Source organism: Falco cherrug, chromosome 4 (genome assembly GCF_023634085.1).
Source record: "Falco cherrug isolate bFalChe1 chromosome 4, bFalChe1.pri, whole genome shotgun sequence".
NCBI lineage: Eukaryota > Metazoa > Chordata > Aves > Falconiformes > Falconidae > Falco > Falco cherrug.
In genome coordinates, this window is record NC_073700.1 from 64,449,978 (window position 1) to 64,473,818 (window position 23,841).

Below are 23,841 nucleotides of genomic sequence, written 5' to 3' on the forward strand. Positions count from 1 at the left end.
CAGCCTCAGTTCCTGGGTGTCCTGTTTGTTTATGCAAAACAAGCTGCATCCCTTTACAGATGGTCCACACAAGGCACCATATGAGGCCTTAAGCTGATCAAAGGGAAACATCCTCCTTCTGTCTCCTTAAGCACTAAGGGCTTTGTTAACTCTAATAACCTTCAAGAAAGCATTGCACTGTGCTGGATTGTTCCTCAGTGGAGAAGGCTGAGGTCACATAGAGTTGGTAGATGCAGGTGCTGCACACAGAGCTCCTACAAAATGTATAAAAGCTTTACTTAGAGAGGTCAGTAATTGTTTCTGAATGGGCTCTCAGAGGAAACTGTCTCATTTGGTTTGTTCCTCTTCATGGTCATTCTTTAATGGAAGAAAATTCAAAGAATAACAAGCATCCTGAAGAATATTACTTAGAAGCTTATGACATTACTGATTATTATATGGATCTGTTTATTGTATTTGCTACCATCACTTCAGCCGGGTAAGTTGGTGCTTGCAAAATTCTGTGGTGGTTCAAAATTTATTCCTTTAAGTTTATGGCTTATTTCTTCCACTTCTGTTTTTGTAGAGTCTACTTGCAATTATTCATCTTGAATTTATCATCATTGTTGACTTTGTCTCCCTTTTTCCTTCACTTCTATGCAATTCTCACATGTAATTCAATAAACAAGATAAAGGTATTTGACCAGTTAAGAAAAATGGAGATTGGATTTTTTCAATAAATTTTAATATTTATTTTAGTCTTGAAACTTCATAAATTTAATTCTTATTCCTGGAGTCTCTCTCTTACTCAAACTCTTTTTTAGGAGACTAAGGGAGTATTCCCTTTTTTTCTTTTTTTTCCTTAGCAGACAAGGAAGGCTTTCAGATCACTCCATACCACAGTGTGGACAGAATATAAATTTCAGCAGTATGCAACAGAATGAAACAAAACCTCAGTTTATCTAAGAATAACCTATAAAAACTAATCTTATAACTTTCTTTAAGACAATTATGTTTATAAACAAAAGGAATTCATATTTCACCTACCTGGATTTTAGTGTAGCATTTTGTGTAATGCTATATGGGAGATCAAACAGAAAAAAAAAAAAAAAAAAAAAAAAAAAGATGGGGTACAGGAATATTATGGAGTGACTGTATATTAGGATAGGTAATGGGCAAGATTGATGGAAAAGATGTCAGACTGGAAGGCAATTAGTTGTGAAATTCCAGAATCTCACTCAAAACTCACCTCATTTATTATTTTAAGTGGCTATAAAGAAAAAAAGGGGGAAAAAAGTCTAAGCTGAAAATGACACAAAACTGAGACATCATCAGTGCAGAAATACTAAGAATAGCATTCAGAAAGAAACGGATGAACTTGAACTTGGGACTGGAATAATAACAGCAATTTGATGTTCAACTATATAAAATATAAAGTTGAAAATAACAAAATACTTTCAAAGTAATAAAATATAATCACTGCTGTAAACTATAAAGGAACACATATAGACATAAGAAATACATAACATGAAAACTTCGCTGTGTGATCAAACTGACCTAAAAATATCCACAAATGTATTTTTAAATTAAAATTAAAAGTTTCTAACTCTCACTGTAATTAAATCCAAACAAACCCTTTCATTCTGAGGCAAGGAAATCTAACTGGGTTTATCACAGCACTTTTGGGAGGCAAGAGGCAATTTGGTGCACATATTTGCCAGTGGCTTTGCTTCATGATGGAGAAGCATCTTTTCCATTTCATGATTCTATTGTCTCTCTTCATGAGGTTTTGTGTGAAACAGCTACTCACCAGCTAAATTCCCACATCTATCAAGCATTAGACCCAATGAAAGATGGCTTTATCTGTTCTTTGAGAGAGGGAGACAAAGCTAGGTGTCTCCAGCATCTTGCCGGCACTAATATCTCCCTCAGTAGCATTACAATGCTAATTGGACAGTTACAGGAGAAAGAATTCAACATAATCATGAAGTCTTCAGGATATTGCCTTTTTTGTTACACAAACATGAGCAATGACTCCAGATATGAACAAATATAAGCATTTGTTGGTGTACATCTCTTCGGAACCACAGCTTTTTGTGTCTCTGTAACACAGGGTTTCTGAGAAATAATCGCCTCTTCTGACAAATGGTGCCATGCACTTCCGTAATCAACACAGAGCATGACTTATGGAAGGAATGTCAAAAAAATTATTGCAAGCACTTCATTTGCCTTGTAGTTTCAGAAAAGCAGATGTTGTGCTCGGGCAACAGGTTATAGCTTTTTGCTGTCTTTTTAATTTTCTGAGACCACTTTTGCAAAGAGTGGATATTTCTCTTATTAAAATAAGAAGAAAAAGGATGAACAGATGCTGAATGAATGGATTTACACCAGATTTTTACCTGTGTGAGTGAGATCAGTTTATGAAACTTGTTAGAACAATCTCCTTTAGTACAGATACTTAAATATAAATATAAAACAAGAAGTTTACTATTCTAACCTGAAAACTGAGGATGTACTATAGAAAAGGTCACCAAATACATCAAATGAATGAGTAGAATTTGAGGAATGTCCTACAGATAGGAAAAATATGCGCTTGCTCTTACTTTTGTAAAAATATTTATTTATGATAATTTATGTGCACAGAAGATCTCTATATTTTTAATTTCCACAGAAATGAGTGATTTATCTCTTTATATATATCACAGGGCTGCAGTAACAACCATATGTGATATTTACTTTTTTGGAAACAGGCTTACTGAATAGTCTTTGAGCAATGCAGATCATGTCTGTCACTCATTTTCTTTTGCCTGCATTTTATAAAAGGGCAACAAGTAAAAGCAAGGTTAAGATAACTGTTAGTTTATCAAACCAAAGCCTATTATATATTGTGTGCACCTGCATCTTCCTCTCCACTGCTGGTTAAAAAAGTGAATTGCAAGTGTTTAAAATGTGTGCAAAAATTAGGTCAAAACTAGGAAAATTTTTGGCAATCATTTTGGTAGACTGGATTACATAGGAACATATAAAAGCAATTCTGATTCCAAATTCATCAACAAGGTAAGACCTCAGTAAAGCAGAATTATACTGTAATCCAAGAAGAAAGGAACGCTTTTAACACAAGAAAGGTTAAAAAGAGGACTTATAATGGAATAGCTAAAATTTGATCAATACAAGAAGCCAGAAGTAAAAAGGCTGGAAGAGGGAATGAACTAAAATCAGGAAAATGCCATTTGCAAGGCAAAGGAATTAATTGTTCAGGAGTTCTTCACAGAGGTATCACCTGAACACTAAATTTACCTTGACTGCACTCAGTCCAACTCTTACATTTCTATTTACAAAGCCTGTCAAAATAATAGCAGAGACTCAGGTAACCTGAATGATCAAAAAATATGTCAATCTGGTGTTGTGGCCCAGAAGTTCAAAACACAAAGGTGATCCGAATACAAAATAATTTTCACTGAACCTAGTTGTTTCATGCCAATCTTTAAAGGATTATAACAGTCTCATGGTCACAAAAGTTAGGATCATGGTCAGTCTTAGCAATTTCAAAAGAATAAGAAACTGTAGGGTCTTTAAAAGCCTCAAGTGACTTGACTCCTTTCCTTTGAATCTTCCTGCTGCTAAAACTTGTTACCTGTGCACTCAGCAGACATCATTAGGAGCAGAGCTGAGTATGTGCCACATCACAGTGAGGAGTCACCAGCTCCAGGAAGATGGAAGACATTTCTTGGAAAGAATTGACAGCTTGTGGGATGAAAAACATGCTTGAATACCTTCACCTAACATGGAAGTCAAGTTAAAAGGCAAGCAGAAATCTTCCAAGAGAGTCAAAGCGGAACGGTCTGTGGACAGAAAATGTCATGTGGCCAGGATTTTCAGACACAAAGAACACCAAGACAATCTCTCCTAGCACAGCACTGGTCTGGGCTTCCAAAGCACTGTGCCCAAAAGGGATCACTCCTGAAATCTGTTTGGGGTTATACAGTAAGTTGTACTATTTCCTATGTTACTCTAACTATTGCATGTCCCTCTAACAGTCACAGCTTCATGTTTGTCTTTGATGTCAGAAAGGAAAAAAATCTCTTACCTTCCCCCCCCCCCCCCGCCCCCCACCTGTGTGTGTGTGTGTAGGATAAATGAAGGAATGAGGAAGGAAAACAGTGGCTGAGACACAAAGGGGTGACAGGGAGACTGAACTTGCATCAAAGTGGTAATCACCTTGAAGAATGTGTCAGTGGCTACTGAAGAAGAGCACCAGGATCTGTCCTGGTGCTTCAGGTTGCCTGCAGCTGAGCTCTCAGCTCTGCTACTTCCACATAGCTGGAAGATGTCCTTGACCATCCTCCTTCCTATGGAAAATATGTATCTCTTTTTCTCAAATGTGTCCTGTTTGGTTTTCATTATTTATAGTTCCAATCTGAATTTTCTTTCCTTTATGGGTCGTATGGAAGAGCATCCCAAGTGTCCGTAAAGGCGTATGTTGGCAGAGATATAACTGTGCTACTGGGCCTCTTAGCTCAGCTGTCTCCCAGAGAGTTACTTTTCCTATCACTGTTTCTTTACCAGAGACATACTGGAAGGCAGCCTTGTTAACTTTTACCCTGCCATATATCTTGGCTACTCTCTATCCCCTTTATTTCCAGCTGCATGGTGATAAATTGCTTAATTTTGTCCTTTCTAAAATCACTCTTCAACCTATCCTGCCATCAATTACCAATATTGAGAGGAAAATACACAAAGAACTTGAAGTAAGCCGGGGGTGGTGGTGGGGGAAGTTTTTCTATGAAACTGTCTTGTTTAGAAAGAGTAACAGCAGTAACACTGAAAGGTCCAATGATTTCAGCTCTCATTTGATTCTGTTCTCATAATTTTACCAATTTTAATCTCTTTTCCTATATGCTTGTGTGGTAGCTTCATCTGGTTGGTTTTTGCCTATTCACCCTCTTTTATGGCCTATTGAAAAAGTCAGCTGAAATATTTCTTAATTAGTGCAGTAGTGAAAAAATTACCTAGTAAGTGTTAAAGTATATCTTAGGATGGTTTCATAATTGATACAAAACTGTCATCACATATCATACTTATATTGTTTTCTCCTGCTGTAAGGATTTATACTCCAGATACTTTCTGTTTTCATAACAAGCCTCATAAACCCTTAGAGGACAAATTCTGTCCTTAGCTTACACCAATACAAACTATGATGCCTTTCATCCACTCTCCAAATCAAACTTCAAAAATCACAGTCAGAAAAGCATATAGATTATTCTAACTATGTGCCATAAAAACTAAATAAAAGCCTTTCTTTAGCAATCCTAGAGATTAGTAGTATTCCTGTATATTCTACATAGTTTAACAGTAGCAAAATACTAAAACATTCAATGAAAAAGTAAAGCATCAAACAGTGGAATCCTATGAATTTTCTTACTGTATCACCACTGCACACAGACCAACGCAGTGTGTTTATTCATGCAGAAACCTGTGGTTATCCAAGACTACTCATTTTTTCTTTTATCTTTTTTTTTTCTGCAAAGCTGTTATATGTTATTGTACAAATGAAAGAGAAAAGCAGCTGCAGACAATCTACTAGTCATATTCAAATGGTTAAAGGAAGACAGGATAGGCATTTAGCCCTTCACACATTATACAGAGAAAGTTAAGCATTTTAAAAGATTGTTAAGATTTTCTAAGATTTCTAGGCCTAGAATCATGACCACCCAGCCAAAGACTTAAGAAATACTGGGAAATTCAGTAGGAATCTGCCTCTGGTATATTATTTAGAGGGCATAAACAGAAGAGCTTGTCTGAAAAGTTGCATGCAGGATCCAGTCCAACATCAAAGTTCTTACCCAAACATAACAGAATAACACCTACAAATGTTGGATGTCTTGGATGTCCAAGACTGATTAGAATATTAGATCTGTAATTCTCCCCTCCAAGCAATTTCACAACACTCAGCTACCTCCATCACTTCCACTTGTTGACAGAATGAGCAGGCTTTGCAAGCTGGCATAATGCACACGTGGTTTCAGCTTTCTGGTTCAGGCACTTATATGTACTTCTCCACGTATGTCTTCACTGACTCCAGAAAGCTACGCTGCACAGTCAAAAAACTGACTTTTGTAGCAATTAATGATGAGAAAATATCTCTATCATTATCTTTGCCAGCATAACTTTTCAAAGAAGCTCTGTGGACTTTCAAACCTTGATCTGAAGATAGGTATCGTTCAAAAAACTGAATAAGATTGTAGCAAATAGCAAGGTTATTTACCTTCAAATGACATATCATACTGCTTTTTTGATAGTGTCCAAAATGAAATAGTAATATTGGTTTACTTGAAAATTGGAAAATTATTGACTCATTAAGGTGACAGCTAGGAGACCAAAGAAATTTCACAAGCAGAAATTCCACTTAGTTTTATTACTTCATTCATAGGGTGATGAAGAATCCATCCATCACTACTTTCCTCCAGCAATCGGCGGCCTCAGCTTGCAGTGGGCTGGTCTGTCTCCAGTAGCACAGGTGAGGTCTTGTTTAGCTGGATACATACCGAGGGGAAAAAATAAGAAAAAAGAAATTAAATGTTGACTCATCTGCAATAGTAAGTGGATTCTGTGACTTTTAATTCTTTCATTAAGTATGATTTTCCCTTCTTCACTGCATAACAGTTAAACTGAATTCTTCCCAGCCTGAGAAGGCTGGCATAAATATACTCAGAATATATGTATGGTCAAGAGCGGGACACCAGTTTAGTGCATGTGCTCTAGGTCTTACGATGTGATTGTAGACAGTTAAGTCAACTAATGTCTCTTCCATGATATGGATGCAAGAAGCCTGTACAAACTATGCCTGCTTTATATTTGTAGAATATATATACATATTTTTAATACTTCATTGTGGTCACAAACAAAACTGCCTGAAAGCTTTTATCTGAATTTTTTCTTTGATGAAACCTCTGCTTTCATCAAAGTTGTAACTTGGAAAGAAAATCTGAAAATTGAAAGCTGAGAAACAGTGATAGAGGTGAAAACAGACTATTTGTAATTGAATAATTTCAGGGGGGTCCTGTTTTCTTGGGTTTTTTTTCTTTTTTGGGGGGGCTTGCTGTTGCTTTTTTCATTTCAACAGAAAAGCATTACTAGAAAAAAAATATCAGTTCCTCTCCACTGAGGTAAGCTAACTGACATGAGCTGCCTTGCTCAGAAATGCTGCACTAACTTACATCTATATACTTTGAGGGTATTTATGAATAAGCTTTCATATTCAGCTGTTGCATATCAGCATTTCTCAGAGAAGCTAGGGAGTTTAAATAGGTAAACTAGAATTTTTAGATATCTTAAGTGCTGTAGCAGGGAAACTTCAGGAACAGTTCAGAACAAGATATGATAGGGTTGTTGGGAAAAGTTTACTTAAAGAAAAAGAGAGCAAACTTTATTGAACATGGAGACTTATTAGAAATGGAGGGAAAAAAAAGAAACTTTTACCAATCTATTTTCTCTTCCGCTCAGCTGGTGTAGTCCGTTTCTAGCTGCTGCAGTCCGTTTCTAGCTGCTGCAGTGATATATTGTAAACATTCAAAGCAGTGTATCCTTTCCTCAGGTATGTAGCTGTGATTGCTTGCAAGCCCAGCAGTATAACAAACAGGAGAGATTTCAGGAATGTTTGCACTGCTCATTCCAGCCTTACAAGTAGATGCTATCAGAAAACAGATGACAGGATTTACCATGTTATGTAAGGGGCAAAGAATCTGGAAGGGTTTACTGCAACTGAAACTCAATTTCCAAACAGAGGGCTCACATTTCAGGCTGTGTTACTGTCTTCTGCAGCTCCTCAGCATAATTCTTAGTCTTACTTTGAACTGGCAAAAGCCCTTGTAACCATTTTTACGCAAAAATAAAAAATATGAATCATCAGACTAAACTAATGGAGTCATCACCTCTCAGCAAAACACCAGGGATGACAGGGGACAAACCAAAGCTATTCTGAAGATGGAGGGCACACGTATGTACATGTATACATGCCATAAGCTGATAACTTTGCCTGAAGTTTTCTTTTTGTGAGTTAATGTATTCCATTGACTGCGCTGTAACATAGTTTTACAGTTCACCTAAATAGCTATCTAAAAAAAATTATATATATATATATATGTATATATAATATTTATAGCCAGAGAGACTTATTTGGCAAATCTATTAGTCTACTACAACAAGGGCAAAGGAGTAAAAATGAAATTCTGACTCACTGCCCATGATGTTGTTCAGATGTGTGTTTTACTCAAGGTTGCAACATACTGCATATGGGTTGCTGTCTCTCCCTAAGGCAGAGCTGTGTTCCTCCTCCCTTTGATAAAAGTGCTTTTTGTTCTAGAAGACTGCATTTTTATTTTTATAGACATTACAATAGAAATATATCTTATAAAGGACTTGTATGGAGGAGAAAGCAGTAGTTTTATGATAATAATGTTGGCTTCAGGTCTACAAATACAGTGTACTTGTAAAGGAGATTTATTTTATTCAGCCTAATGAAACCAATGGAATCTTTACAGGACCTTGTAGAGCAGGATTGGACTCTGTTCTGAATTCAATCACATGTTCCGCGCATGCTAGAATGATCATTTTCACATTTATTCAGAGGCAGTCATAGCAGATTATGAATCAAAAGCAGCTACTGTAAATAACAGAGCAAATGAATACCCCCATGTTCCCCAATACTCTTAAAAGTTCCTGTAATCTCATGAAATTGAAATTCCTGTTACAAAAATAAATATGGAACTTCATGCAGCTGATAATATCTGATTATGGGAATGTGCATTTTGTACTGAATGACCAAGATTTTTTTCCTCGTTATCTTTATAAGTCCTATACTATGACAAGGCATGCATCGTGTTGCATGAAGAAGCAGGATATGTAACATTATTACTTCTAAAATACATCCCATGGGTATGGTAAGTGATATGGCTCTATCCTATCACTTCAAAGATTCAGTGATATGTCCAACATTTACATCTTTTTGTGTTCACCTTTTCTTCAATATATATATATAAAATTCTTTATTGATGCAGTGTTAGATCACAGAAATGGCTGTTCATTTTTTTGCCTGATAAGCCTGTGATTTATTGCAAAGAATCAAATATTTATTAATCATTTGAGCTCAGGATATGAAATAATTTTTCAAGTTGTCCAGCTGAGCCCATCCAGTTAAATTTTCCCATCAATTGTAAGAGATGGTATAAACTTGGCCCTGAATGTCAATCTGTCTTCAGGAACAGTTTTAATTTCAGTCTCAACCTCTGCATCAATGCTTAGACAGTGAGTTATGAATTTTCAGTCTCCTAGTAGGACAAGTCCTTCACAAGTTCATTTCTGGCATCAGAAGTAAGATCAAAAAGAATTTTCGTAGTTTGATAAAATGTCTGCAATTAAAAAAAATAAAATAAAAAACCTCACTAGATATTTTTTCCTGATCTGGACCTTTTATGTCATGGGGGATTCACTAGAATATCAAGCATATCTGTGATTAACTGTATTTTTCTTCGGTTTTAGAGATAACACTTTTCTGTAGTGGAAATGAATTTGTATCATCAGAGTGGGAATCCTTGCAAGAAAACTCATTGCTTTAATAATTCCCATGGGCCAATACAAATACCATTATCAACCTCATTTCTGAAGTGATAGTTTTAATGTTAAGAAACACCATTAGTACCTGATTCAATGCCAGACCAACATGGAAACCAATCAGTTAAGTACATTGCTTTAAACTGATCAAACTAAGAAGACAAGGATTTTCCTGAAGTAGATTTGGATTATGCTACTCCAAAGGGAGACACAGTCCAGTGATAAGTTTTGGGTAAGGAAATAAAAAATCATTTCTGTAAAGCTTCTGGAGAAGTTCTGGACCTGCTGTTACAGGAAACCAGAAGTTCTTAACATAAGTCGATGTACCTAAGTGAAATGTTCCTTTATGGAAAGCTTGGATTTCATAATAATTTCAACTGTACTATGCACCAGTATTCTGGCAGAATGACATTTCTAATGAAATATCATGTTTTGCTTTGCAAATTATATGATAAAATATTACAGAGAAATATATCTTTTGAACATCAGGTTATTTCTTTTCATAATATTTTTTCCAGTTATTTTTTCAAATACTGATCCATTTTCTGGTTCTCATACATCAAAAACCCCACAACATAAAGTACCGTTTATAATTAAGAGATAAAAATTAAATAACCATTTATAAATGAAGTTATAGCAGATTAGAGAGGGAAAATATCTTACTTTTAACTTTGTTCGGTTTGTTTTTGGTTTGGGTTTTTTTTGCATTTAAGTCTTTAGATTCAGAACAAGATCAACAACTGACTACCCAATTTTATGGCATAGATTACTAACCAAGTTAATTTCTTATAATATCATTTACTGAGTAACATTTTTTTTTAAAAAAAATGGGGTTATATCCAAAATAATTCTATTTACCTATGGAATTCTATACCTATGGAAAGCAAAAACTTGCATATCTTCTCCAATTCTAATTTTACAGCCCATATGCCAGTCTATAGTCTGTAAGATTAGTATTATCTTCATAAAGTAAAATTAGAAGGCAATATAAAATATTGAAACAAGGGAAAACAAGGCTTCTGGAATCCTTGAGTCTTGGAATAGAATAGAGTAGAATACTGTAGAATAGAATATTTCTGTGGAAAGTGACCTACCGAGATCATCTAGTCCAACTGCATGACCAGTTCAGAGCTGACCAAAAGTCAAAGCATGTTGTTAAGGGCATTGTCCAAACAACTCTTAAACATTGACAGGTCTGGGGCATCGACCACCTCTTGAGGAACCCTGTTCCACCCTCTCAGTAAAGAAATGCTTCCTTATGTCCAGTCTAAACCTCTTTGGGTGCAGCTTTATTGCAAGACTTTTCTAATTTAAAGAAGCACAAACTTTTGCCCTACTCTGAGCTGACTTTCTATCTTTAATAATAATAATGCTAAATTTTATCTATATTCATATTTTATTATGGTGGTGGTGTTATTGTTTTCTGCTTCCTAGTTTTGGCTAGCTCTATCTACTTCAAAATTCACTGCACTGATCCACATCACCTAAAGATTGTTTTCTGAGAATGAATGTTCTGTATGAATTTTGGGCATCAGACAGCAAAAAGAGTTGTCGATGACTGTACCATCATCACTGCCGAAGTGCAGCTGTTGATGAGCACTGTGTTGTTCTTTCAGAAAGGAGACTACTGTATTTCCAAAGAACCCATGGCCTGGGTGAGCAAATTGCTCCAGTAACATTAAGCGTTTTGAAGCAGCTTAGGCACAATGCAGGAGCGCTCCATCAGTTCAGGAACCTCTTGGCTGAATTCTGCCAGGGGTAGCGACCTCAGGCAGGGATCTGCTGTCATCTCTCCTTCTGCCACTTTCTGTTACACTCCAGACAGCTGCTCCCTTCACCCTCTGATCAGTCATGCTTTCTAGTTCTGAAAGCAAGTTGAATCGTCCTAGACAAACCCAACAAGCCTCTCTTCTAAATAAATAAAAATAAAAGTGTGACTCGGGGTATCTTTTCACACCACATTCTTGGCAACTTCTTCTGTCTGTGTGGCTGCACATTCATACGCAGATGACTGCACCCTACCTCTGCCTGTCTGTAAAACAAAACCTTGGAAATGTTTTAGCATACACATGTGTATGCTAAATGTAGAAAGTCTGATTGACACAGGCTCTGTCATACTGTAGACACCTATGTTAGTGGACAAATCAGAGCAGCTTCAGCTTCCTGTAATGACTGTCTCCTTCTGACCCTGTAGAAAGCAGTCAGTGCTCACAAACCTCTCTATAAGTTTTTGTTCCATGCTTGAAAAGGAGCGGGAAGGTTTGGTACCAGAAGTCAATAATTATATACTGTTTAGACTAATGTTCACATGTGGAACCGAAAGGCTGTGCCTGCCTCTGACGTGGGGTTTGCACTGGCTCATAAGCCTGTGAAGGGGACAGGTCCCGGTTCCCATTCCCATCTGTTTTATGTTTTGGGGTTTTGGCATATTAATGGATTATGTGATTTGAAAGAATTTTGTTTTATGGCATTTATGCTTTTTTGGATTTGAGAGATTTAGCAGGTAATTGTTTTTCCCAGACTTAGCAGGACTTTTTCCTGTATAGAGATTCCTCAATACAGTTAAATAGTTCTTTGTGTAAGTTATTTGTAATCCTGGTAAGTCTGGTTTATTTTCCCAGACAGTTATGTAGCTATGCAAAATTTAATAGCATACCTTTCCTCTTTGTAGCCACATAAATAATCAGTTTTATTAACAATTTGATAACGTTGTATCATCTCACACACTAACAAAAGAGAAAACCTGATAGTATCAAATACTATTTACGGCTAACATGCTTGCTATATATGCAAGACATTGCTCTTTAGAGAAAAAAACTTTACTCTTTTCCTAAGCTTCCAGTGTGTTCAGACAGAAAAATGTTAGAATAGGGGAGTTTTGCTGTAATGGGATATGCTCATAGTAATGTTTTTCAGTTACCTAGAGTGCTTATAAGTTTGCATGTTTCAGACTAGCGGTGGTCCTGGGTGTACAGGAGAAATAAAAAATTGTGAAAACCAGAAAAACCAAAAGGCTGTGGTGGTTGACCATGCTCTGGGCAGGGAGTTGGACTAGGTGGTCTCAGAAGGTGCCTTCCATCTTCAGTAGTTCTGTGACTGTACAGGTCTTAAGCTCAAGGTATATATATGAGCAAATTATTTTTCTCAATAAATATTTTTTTTTCTGTAGAAAGAACGGTGATTCTGTATTTCATGATAGCTGAAAAGGAATTCCCCTATTTAAAGTTTATTGCTTATTATGCTTTGAAGAGAAAACTTGCATTTAAAGGTTTTAGCTTAAGAAAAGGAGGAGAAAACATAAGACATAAGAAATTTTTCATCTGTTGTATTTACCACTGCTGCAATAATCCAGATCTAACTCTCCCTTGGAATTAGCACACCCCCAGCATGATCTCCATTTGAACATGGAGTGATGATAATCGTTGTGATTTGCATCTGACAGCTGGGATTATCCCCAAGGAGTTCAGTCTGGAGCCAGTGTCTCAAAAGGACTGATGACCACTAAAACAATGGCTTTATTAAATTCAAAGGGGAAAAAAAGCCAATGTTTTACTAGTGACCATTTAATCTGGGAAGAAAGCAGCATTGAAACTCTCACCCTCTCTTCATCATGCAATTACACTTTTGACAAACTGTTGGTTCCAGTTGCCTTATAAGGCTCCAACAAAAATATCATCCAGCCAGCCCAGGATATTTTTGTCAGCTTTTAAAAGCTCATTCAGCTCCACTGTAGGATTAACTATGTTTTCGTGAATAGCAGGGAAGTCTTGAACTAGCTAAGGACTTATAAATCCATTTAATCCCTCAGTAAAACACAGCCTCCTCACCTTTTTCTGATGAGCATAGAATGTCAGACGATTGACTACATGTGACTGAACCAAGTTGAAAAGTATTTTTATCATTAAGTTTTAAATTTTATCCATAAACTAAGTGTACAACGTGTGGAACAAAAGGGTTTTCCGATCATGAGTATATTTACATTTATGAGGCAACATTGGTTTTGCTGAGATCACATTGTGAAACTATGGAGCCAGAACTGAATCTAGCATTTCCATAGTTCCTCTTCAGTCAGAGAAATATCACAGATATAAACCAGACAACGATCTGATGAAACACAAAGAGAGAGAAATAAAACAAGGTGCTGTCAGTTTTATCTTTGCCTATTTTGCTTTTAAAATACTACTGCACTACACTCCTACACACACAGATTATTTATTAGAATGATGAACAACAAAAGAATGATGCATAAACATAAGAACAAGTAGGGTTATTTGGTAAAGACCTCTGATTTTCATTTCCCCTAAACTCACATTTTACCAGACTCACACAAATTCAGAAAAAATGAATGCTTCCATGTATTTTTCAAAATATTGATTATATTTTGCTATTTTTAGAGAAAAAAAATACTAAAAGTAGGGCACTAAACATAAAACCAAATAAAACCTTCTGCGGGCAGATTGTGCTTATAAAGCCATGATAAAGGAATGGAGTACCATCAGTAGTTGAGTGAAATATTTAATTGGAACCATGAGTATGTTAATAGGTATGGCTGTGACTCTCTTCAGCAGAAGTTAATAAAGATGAGTCAGGTGATACACTAGATTTCACTATGGACACTAACGTGTGTCTGTTTCTTTACTGTTATATTGTTCCTGAAGAACTTGCCTAGGAAACTGCTGCTCCCATCTGCCTGATCTAAGGGAAAAGGCAAAAGAAAAGTAGAAAGCATATCTGTCATTTGATTTAATAAGATCAGACTATGTAATTTGGGAGCAAGCTCCTGAACTTCATTAGCTCTGATGATAGCTCCACTAACAGATATTTACAGGTGCTCTGAGGAAGCAAAAGGAAAAATTAAGACAAAAAAAACCCCAACTATGATATGCAAGGAAACACACTGTGGTTTTAGAAAACGTTGATTTTGATCTGAAAAAGCCAGATCTGAAAATTCAGAGAGCACCTGAGAGATATTGGTTTAGAGTAAATTAAAAAACAAAAAAAAGGGGGAAAAAAAAAAAGAAAGAAAGGATAATTTAAGATGGGATGCATCTCCTCTAACTGCAGTTGTCTATAATTTGGACAGGCTTATCTACTGATCTAAGCTATAACACACTAGGAGTTAAAAACCTTCAGAGTCATTAACTTACAAAATTATAGACATCGTTTACGATAGAATTAATTCCTTCTGATCGCATTCACCTCTCATGGGTGCCCACTGGAGAATCCTAAACATCAGGCTTACACTGGGCACCAGTCATCAGTCGACATTTCAATCCAGAGATGGATTTCATGCTACACACCCAACAAAAGAATCAAACAGGTTATCACAGTGTCACAATGATTTATACAGTGGATTGATGTCAACAATGAAAATTGTTCTCAACTGATGAATCTAAGTACACATACAGAAACCAACATAAAGGAAATTAATTTTCCTAGTAGTAATATAAAACCTCACAAGCTCTCTGAGTACATTGATTGTTCCAATCGTGCAAGTCATCAGGTCACAACAGTTTTAACCTATAAGGACACATAGATTCTATTATTATGGCTATTCCTAGTAAGGCCATAATATAGTTATACATACTGATATTCTGTGAAACAGAGATCTTTTCCTTAAAAATAAAAATTGGAAAGAAAATAATTTTGTTTAAATTGTCTTAGATCCCTCTAATGCCAATTATCCAATTAAATCAAGTGAAAAGGAAAAATATAATCTGCTTGATATTATTATTTTTTAAAATCTAAACATTGTCACTTTTTTCAAAATAATAGTAATCTGAATTGTTCAGGAATGATAATGTCCATTTACATTCAACCTCAATGTATTTTTAATAACTTCCATAAAAGTATCATTCAGCAATTTGCAGAACAAATAAACATTAAAGCTTTTTTGAAACATCCAGATTTCTGCAGTGTTGGAAGAACAGCTGGCAGTCAGCTGATTTTACCTAGTTAAATACAATATGTCAGGGGCAGATGCAGAGTTTAATTGCTATGGGGGTGATAGAGAAGGTTTTCTCCAAAAAGGCAGCTGATCCAAAATCAAATGTTTCAAAGTCAGCTGTAAACCCTGAAAAAAAGTCCATACAGAAGACAAAGAACTTACAACGGTAATGAGCTGGACTGAGTGGATATGAAATGGAACAGAAAAATACCTTTCTATAGGTGCAATATGAAAGTTCAGTGCAGATGGTTGCCCAAATTGAAGGCCTTAATGTGTTATTTCTGGTACACACCAAGTAATCTTACCTGATCTTTACATTGGCACTCAGAATTCCCAATATTACTAGAAGAAAAATAACAGCATTTTTTTTGTAATGGACACAATTATAAGGCTTGCACCAACATGCCCTCCACACGAAACTACTGGGATATAGAACTTATTATGGTAGACGAAGGATATCTCAAAAGCTGTGAGCAACATCGAAAGGCTGTGTAAAGAAATGTGTTCGCATCATTGCTGAGTGTCAAGAAAGGTGCTCCAGTGAGAAGTCCTGCAGGTGGGAAGACTCTCACAGAAGCTGTTGCACACAGGGTTTGCAGCCAGCAGAGCAGCGGTAAATCTCCCACGCACAGGGGGCTTAGCCCTGCTCGTTGAACCCTTCCAGTGCCAGAACTGCCAGTCAGGGTCAGCCAAGAGTAGATGAAGGAGGGACTGAAAATATAGGTAGAAAAAACAAGAACCCTGTAAGCTGAGCTACATTATGTTGGTGGAACATAAAATAAGGGTGAAACATGCTCTCTTCTGATCTAAAGAGGAGAAACAGAAGGGAAAAGGCTGGAGAACAGAAAGGTAAGGATGAACACATCCCTGTGAAACATGGGAGACCATTTCGCTTGTGTAGCTATATGTAAAGCATTTCAAGCAATTTTAATTTCTCAAAAGGGAAATAAAATAAATCTGTTATTAAATTTATATGAGAACCTAACAAGCTAGCAGAAGACCCCCCAGTGATTTACATTAGATGCTCTTATTGTCCATGGATCACTGACATGATAGAGTGTAATGACATTCGAAAGAGTACTTGGAGACCACTATTTTGTGTCAATGAGCAGTTAAGAAGCCCTTAGCTTTTTGGATCCTCGGTTTATTGTGTCAGTCTGTGGAGAAACAGACACTAAAGGCAGCAATATCTCCATATGATGAAGCCAACTGGCATCCTAACAGCATGCCTGCTCATATTGTACTCGGAAGGGCTTTTTATTCGTGGCTAGCTCTGTGTGAAATAATCCTATTTTTCATGATATTGCTGTGTGTCCATCTTCTGGAATATTAATATATAGCTTTGAATTTAATCTACTCTGTATGTAGAACCACTGAGTTTTTAATTCAGACTTCTCAAAAATAGACTTAACTGCAGTGTAGGAATATGTGTTAATGACTGATTCTTTGAATTTCAAAATTAATGTGAATAATCCAGAATTTTAAAACTGCCATATTCACTACAGTTACGTTCACTTACTGTCCTTAATTTTTAAGAGGAGGTGCTAGCCTCATTCACCAGCTTGTTAGATTTGCAAACAGCCACCTTCAGGCTTTGCTGGTGTTGACACTCATAGTATGAAAAAACTCTTTGAAATCATCTGCATAGTCTTTCCACTACCATCCTTTTAATCCTTTCCTAGAAATTGTACTCTGTCATAACACCAGAATATTTGCCTTTAATCGTGCCAGGGCTAGTGATGACTGATATTAGCAAGTGAGCAAAACATTCACTATACTTGTAGTGGGTTTGCATGGCAAGGTTTTGGTAGCAGGGGGGCTATAGGGGTGGCTTCTGTAAGATGCCAGAAGCTTCCCCCATGTCCAATGGAGCCAATGCCAGCCGGCTCCAAGCGGGACGCACTGCTGCCCAAGGCTGAGCCCATCAGTGATGGTGGTAGCACCTCTGGGATAGCATATTAAGGAGGGAAAAAACCCAAAAATGTCTGCACCAGTGGAAAAGAGGAGTGAGACTGTGTGAAAGCAGGAGCCCTGCAGCCCCCCAGCTCAGAAGAGAGGTTCCCTGGCAGCCCCTGGCGTGGCACACGGTGAGGCAGCTGTGCCCTCAGCCCAGGGAGCCTATGGTGGGGCAGATCCCCACCTGCGGTCCCTGGAGGACCCCACGCCAGAGCAGGGCAGAGTGTGAGGAGTCCTGCCCCTGCAGAGGAAGGAGCAGCAGGGACAGCTGTGAGGGACTGACCCCAGCCCCATTCCCTGTCCCTGCACTGCTGTGCTGGAAGAGGGAGAGAGATTGGGAATTAAGTTAAACCCGGGAAGAAGAGAGGGGTGGGGGGAATGCGATTTTTCTAATTTGAATGGTAATGAAACAAACTAATTTCCCCAAGTTGTCTGTTTTGCCCATAACAGTAACTGCCGAGTGACCCTGTCCTTAGCTCAACCCATGAGCCTTTTGTTATGTTTTCTCTCCCCTGTCCAGTTGAGGAGGGGAGTGACAGAGCAGCTTTGGTGGTCACCTGGCATTCAGCCAGAGTCAAACCACCACAATTTTCTTATTTTCCACTCTGTTCAATTGTTGTCCTGCTTGATTTTCTAAAATTTTCAGCGCTACCAGGGAAATTCTATTTGCTCTATGTTTGTACAGCTTCTAGTGCTGTGAGATATATTGCTTCCTGACCATGGTTGTTAAGTAATATCACAGTATATCATCAAAATAATAGTCTGTCTCACTGAAAGGGCTGCTCATTCAAACATCTGTGTTGCCCTGACATTGTGAAATCCTGCCTCCAGAATCCTGGCCTGAGATGCCAGATGTTTTCTCTGCAGTTGTTCCAGTCAGCAAAACAGTCCTGGTGCACTGTTTATTTTCATCCATGTTCATTCAGAGTCTTAAATAACAAAAGACAGTGTCTAAAATAATTGGTATTCCCTACCAGTCAAAGCCTTTGGGAGTAAATTCTTTCCATTGATATAGGAGGTCTGAGATAAACCCCGGTATCCAGGGAATGTAGAGCTATTACACCTGTAGGATATCTCTCTGGAAATCATTGTCATTCTTTTATTAGTGACTAGTTTCATAGCAATACATTACGTACAAGTGCTTGGTATACATTACTTAATTTATCTGATGATCATTACTGAAGCATGTCAAAGGACAGTTATGAAACATTTAAGTAATGTAGGTAAGATGTTTCCTATGGTCAAAAAAAGATGCAGGAATGAAAATATTTTGAACTGATTGACAGAATTGTTCAGAACACAGAACCAGTCTTGTAAAAATAGCTGAATAAAAATAGGTCTATCATAAGTAGGAAGAGCTTTTGGTGGGATAATTAAGCAGCAATGTTTTCATGTCAAGAAGATATCAACCATTTCTATTTAAACAATAAACCTGTGATTCTGCCTGCCTCACTTATTTTTGTCCTTTTTAATTATTGGAACATGGCATCACTGCTCATGGTGTAATAAAGGGTACTACAATTCTCCCAATTTCAGGCCTTACTGGAAAATTATTTATTATTTGATTTCTTTAATTTTCTAGTGAATTTTATGTCTGTATTCCCATCTACATAATTCCTTATCTGGATAATGTTTAGTACAGAGGTGAAAATAACTCCCATATAAGATTGTTTTTGCATAGGCTAGGTTGAGTTCTCATGTTCTGCTCCTTTGCAAATTTGGTTGTTTTTTTTTTGACAACGAAACAACTTAAATAGATGAGAGATACAGGTGCAAAGACACCTAATAGTGTCTATCTAAAACAGCATTTCCTCCTGGTTTGGGGGTACAAAATGCAATACTGTTTCATCCTTTCTTTTTCACTGATAGCAAAAAATGTGCCATGATGCCACAACATACTGAGATTAAATTCAGCATTTTGGATAAGGACAGATTTTCAGTGCTGGTAGTGATGGCGGGGATCTTCTTTCTTTAAACACTTAATGTGTTTTCTCAGACAATCTTACTGAAATCTTTTCCCTTGATGAATAATTAATTGAGGATTTCAACCTTTAATGGAAGTTCTATTGTGAAATTTTGCTTTATGTTGTGATATGTGACTTCTCTCTTCATCTTCTGTCTCCTTTCCAAGATTCTTCATCCCTGCCCTCCAACATGCACATACATCTGGAGATCTACATGCATGAGACCTCCATATCTTATCAGGGAAGGTCTGAATGACACGTGCTGGAGAAAGAGATTGGATCATACTGAAAAAGTAAATCCAAGTATTGAAGAGCAGCTCTAAGACTGGTTAAAGACTGGTTACAGGCAATGACAGAAGAGAAGAAGCACTGATTTCATGATAATGTGACATTATTGCCACCTAATTATTTGTGTAATATCGTTGGCACTCATAGATGAAACCTGTTATAGGATATTGGCATACTTCCTATTACAGTCTGGATGGTGATGCTGACAGTGCTGAAGGATATGTAGCTTCTCAAAATGTTCTGCAGTACAGTTATTTCTCATAGCCATGACTCATTCAACACCATTATTAATCATCTATCTGTTATAGAGAAGAACATAACCATGTGAACAGTAACATTATGAATACTGGTAAGCAAGATAAGTTTTGTAAAAAAAGTAAAAGAAGGAACATCAAGCAAGAATTTTTGCCCTTTTCCCCTAGTGGCCATCAGCTCTGTGGTTTAATTTCTCCCAGCTTTATGGACAATTGAACTCTACGCTTCTTTACCTGAGCACTATGGACATTATAAATATATATATAGAGAGAGATCAGAGATCCAGGTGCAAAGGCATTGGGACTTTCAACTGTGAAACTGCTGAAACTATTCCATGGGGCAAAGTGAAAAGTTAACCTGACTTTTTTGAAGATGGAGTACCTAGGCTCTGTCAAGAGCATCCACGGGCTATCACCATTTTGTTTACTGTGTGACATCAAATAAAGTTGGTTTGTTGAAGTATTGACAATTTTCATCATTTGCATTAAACTGTACTCCATCTTACAGACATTCAAGGTGTTCAGCACTACTTCCCTCATGTGTATATACTGTCCAAATAACACACAGCAATGTATGTCATGAAAACCAAGAGCCATTGTTTGTGCCAAAGGGCAAGCAGATATGCTGTTCTAAATGTTAGCCTATTAGGCTGAAAAAGCTGTAAGGTGCTGCTTCTCACTGTCTCCAGTATCCCTTTGCCAATAGGTTTAAGGCGTAGAAATGCTTGCTAGTCACTAATGAGACAAGTATCTTCTAGTCTGGCACAGCACACTATACGTTCCACAATTAACAGAATGCGAATCAACACATATCCTGACAACCTTTTTCGTTACTGCTGCTACTGCAGGTTCCCTTTACTTCATTTAACTTTGAGTAAAAAGCTATCAGGGATATGAAAGTGGTGAGGTTTTGCTTCTGTATTTCTCTGTTCTGCAAACAAAGGTATTGGGCAAGCATAGCAAAAAATGTGATTGAAGAGAGAGCAACTACGATATTCTACATTCATGTTTTAAGCTTCTGAGCACCATCTCAGAAAGATATCATCTGCTTAAAGTTCAGTTAATTTTTGCTTTGGGCAAGAGTTAATGATTATTTTTGTAGCCTGCACACTTTATACTTGGCCAGTCCGGCTGAATTTCTTTCAGCCATTGTTTATTGAAGAATACGTGACCAATATATTACAAAACAAAATATTAGCGTATGCTGTTTACAGTTATCACTTCTGCAGAATAACATCCAGAAGACTAATTTCCTCTGTACACGTTCTTAAAAGTAGTAAGGTTTTTCTGCATTGTACTCTCCTAAACAAGGTCTTTACAATTCTGCTATTAAAGGACAGAAACAGCAGAACCATTTTCAGGCTCCATTCTAAGCATTATTCCTCTTTTTGTTTTCTAAAGTAGCTAGATTAGAGATGCCACAGTATCTCATGCAGCCTCATAGTGGTTGTTTGCAAGATGGTGCATCAGATACTCTTTACAATTACCCTTATGAGGTGGAAATTTTACTTTTTGCACTGACCCAGACATTTTTCTGAATGTATCTGTTAACTTGCAGTTCCTTCAGAATTTGTCCTTGAACCACCAATGGTTAGTATTGGAAGATTGTTTTTCTCACTGGAGGCACACAATCTTCCAGTTCTCTGTGCTGTGCTTTCTGAGACTATCCAACTTGTATAAGCTTCCTGAAGCGCTGTAACTCTCTGGCACCTTAGAAGTTGCAACATCAACTGCAGATTTGGGGGTCAGTTCTGCTTCCATCAAAGACTGCTTCTGGATTGAATTATTTTGTATAATACTCACTAACCATTCTCTTAATGCATCAGTTAAACTCCCTCCAAACTGGCAATGCTCATTTAATTGCTTTAATCCAGTCACATATTCAGTAAATGTTTCATTTTCTTGATTCTATCTATAAAAGCATAAAAGCTTTGCAATCACAAGTGGCTTTGGGGATAGGTAATTTTGCAGAATTTCCACAGTCTCAGCAAAAGTTTTGTCTTTTGCTTTAATACCGTCTGTAAGGCTGTGCTACAGGATACAGTTTTGGTGACCATTACACTCAGCAAAACAGACATCTTTTACATAATACTGATATCATAAAATAAAGTTCAAGTCTTCCAGTACAGGCAGCAGAATCCTTCATTGAACTATCTTGTTCAAAATAACTACACTTTACTCTCTCATCCACTCCAGAGAATAAAATCATTCTTAGCACAAGTGTTGCAGGCTGATGGCTTTGTATCACCCACCTGGACAAGCACCTTCTGTTTCAGTGTATTCTTTCATATAAAGCTGTTCTTGTTTCTAGTCTTTGATTTCTGGGATATCAAGAATGGGAGAAATAAAAAGGCTACCTTAATGATCTAGAAAAGTGGTGTGTTGCTAGTCTGATGGACTTCTCATAGCTACTGTATGGGAAACACAGAAGGTTACTCCTTGAGGTAGTACTTCTAAACACTCCAGGCATGCCTCATCATAATTACTTGATCACATCCAATGTTAACCTCAGAAGCTGCATATTCAGTGCTCAGGACAAGGGAAATCTGGTGATGAACCTGGATTTTGGAATAAAGGATGAAGTAAGATATTAGATGTTACTCTTCTTGTGTGTACCCAGCGTGAGGTGCAGGGCCTGGGATGCATATGCTTACAAGTACAACTGAAATGAGGGATGCTGTCACACTACACACTGCTGAGTAACTTGACCAGACTGGTGGACAAAGCCAAGTCAGTGATGGGCATTCACACTGAAGAACTGGGAAGATTTCAGTCTGTGGACCTCAGAATACAATCAAATTACAGCTTTTAATGGAAGTCTGGAATTCATTAACAGTACAGTTGCCATCCACATAATCAGTTAACATGGTTTTTAGATAACACACATGGCAGGATTCAGCATCTCATTGATGACAGCTACCTTTACTTAGCTGCATGAGCTGGGTGTCAAAGTTCCCCTTACAACTGAAGAAAATGCCCAGCAGCAGAGTTTAGGGGATAATTCAGGTGACCAGTTACAGACATGACAGCTTGTTCAGCTTGCCTACACGTAAGCATTGATTGCCCTGTGAAGTTCCTTGTTCTAGCTGATTCTGTCAGGAGCAACACCTATGACTCAGGTTCTCCAGGATATTTGGAGGAACCGCTGGAGAGCTGTTGATTTAAGGGACTTTAGGTGGCATTAAATCTGTATGGTTTGGCAGCTAAACTGAATTCTGGACGTCTACTTTAAAGTGAGGTAAACAGCTCTCTGCATTCCACCAACTGTATTAAATGAATCTCCATTGACTATAGTGAGACCATCAATCAACCTGTCTTCAGAAACTTAGTTTGGTGTCTTATCCTGTGAGCAGAATACCTTTGTGGCCATCTGCTCTCATGCAGTAACCCAATCAGCTGTTTCTGTCCTTAGCTTTTTAATGTCCCATCTTTAAAATTATGATGATGATGCTCCTTCTGAAATCCATTGTGAAAATGAAGAATGGTCAAACACTGTAGTGAAGCACATTGTATCAGAGCACAAGAAGGAAAAAAATAATTACCTCTTTAGTACAGGTTTTAATAGTCTTCAATGTATGGGGCATGACACAATGCAACAAGTGACAAAACACCTTTCTTCATATGAGTTGAATAAGGCAGGGACAGTATCAAAAAGAAGTATATGGTCAAATATTAATGATTCAGTTACAGTTCATGAACAGAACAGACAGACTATGCAGGCAACCATCACTGTGGCATATCCTAATTCTGAGTCATGCTTTTCCAGCCTTAGTAACATTTTAAATGTACTTTTTTTACATATTTTATGTACAGAACATTTACGGTTACATAAAACCTCCTTTAC

At 37.3% G+C, this 23,841-nt stretch overlaps 1 long non-coding RNA gene across 1 annotated transcript; it reads left to right on the top strand.

The window, feature by feature from the left end:
• The first annotated feature begins 211 nt into the window (after positions 1–211).
• Positions 212–20,438, top strand: LOC114016680 (uncharacterized). Its single transcript, XR_003561298.2, has 4 exons — positions 212–478; positions 3,629–3,963; positions 6,410–6,496; positions 19,623–20,438. It is a non-coding gene; the product is annotated as an uncharacterized LOC114016680 (long non-coding RNA).
• Positions 20,439–23,841: the final 3,403 nt, after the last annotated feature.